General features: G+C 37.5%; 1 pseudogene; it reads right to left on the bottom strand.

Moving 5' to 3' along the window:
* LOC102832998 overlaps positions 1-1,112 on the bottom strand; it is a 190,916-nt pseudogene that overhangs the window by 67,265 nt on the left and 122,539 nt on the right.

Genomic DNA, 1,112 nt, shown 5'->3' with positions numbered 1-1,112 from the left:
TAATGCAATACATCATCTGATCTCTTGACTGCTGCTTCCATGAGTGTTGATAGTTGATCCAAGAAGAATGAAGTCCTTGACAACTTCAATCTTTTCTCAGTTGATAAGAATGTTGTTTATTGGTCTAGTGGTGAGGATTTTTGTTTTCTTGACATTGAGATGTAATCCATAGCGAAGGCTGTGCTCTTTGATTTTCATCAGTAAATGTTTTAAGTCCTCTTCACTTTCAGCAAGCAAGGTTGTATCATCTGCATATCACTCAAACTGATGCTCAGACCCTCTGTAATTTTATTTTGTTCTTGACTCTTCCATTTGTTGATTGAGTTCAGGGTGATGCTGCCACGTACGTCATTCTGTAGTTGTTGTCTGTTCTTGATTGTTCTCAGTCCACAGAACTTTCTTTAGGATGTTTTTCATAGCAGGGCTGGCTTTGGCAAAATCCCTTAGCTTCTGTTTATCCTGGAATGTTTTGACTACACTGTTGTTTTTGATTGACAGCTTTGCTGGGTAGAGGATTCTTGGTTGGACATTTATCTTTGAGGGTTTTATATATGTCTCCCCATTGCATTCATGACTGCATGAGTTCTGTTGAGAGATCTGAGCTTAATCTGATTTGCTTGCTTTTGTATGTTACACTTCTCTTTTCCCTAGTTGGTTTCAGGATTCTGTCCTTATCTTGATTTAGACGAGCCTGATTATTATATGTCTTGGTGATTTTCTTTTAGGGTCTATCATTCCTGGGGTTCATTGAGCTTCTTGAAGGCTTATCTGTTACTTTTTAGGTTGTTAGGGAAATTTTCTTCTGGAAGCTCTTCAATTATGTCCTCTGTGGACTTGTGTGACTCTTTCTGTTCTGGAATGCCAATAATTCTTAAGTTATTCCTCTCCATCCTGTCCAACATGAATCTTAGGCCTTCTTCAGATTTTTTTTTAAACCTTTTTGTGCTTGCTCTTCTATCTTAGTAGTGTTGAGAGATTCATCTTCTAGCTCACTCGTTCTGGGTTCTATCTCTTCATTTCTACTCCTTTGTCCTTTCAGTGTATTGTCCATTTCTGATATTCTATTATTAATCATTTGGACCTCTTTCTGTAGGTTTTGAATTGTTTCCAAT

Source organism: Chrysochloris asiatica, unplaced genomic scaffold, assembly GCF_000296735.1.
Source record: "Chrysochloris asiatica unplaced genomic scaffold, ChrAsi1.0 scaffold00428, whole genome shotgun sequence".
NCBI classification, from domain to species: Eukaryota; Metazoa; Chordata; class Mammalia; order Afrosoricida; family Chrysochloridae; genus Chrysochloris; species Chrysochloris asiatica.
Note: the sequence above shows the minus strand (reverse complement) of the source record. Positions and strands in the feature narration are given on the sequence as shown.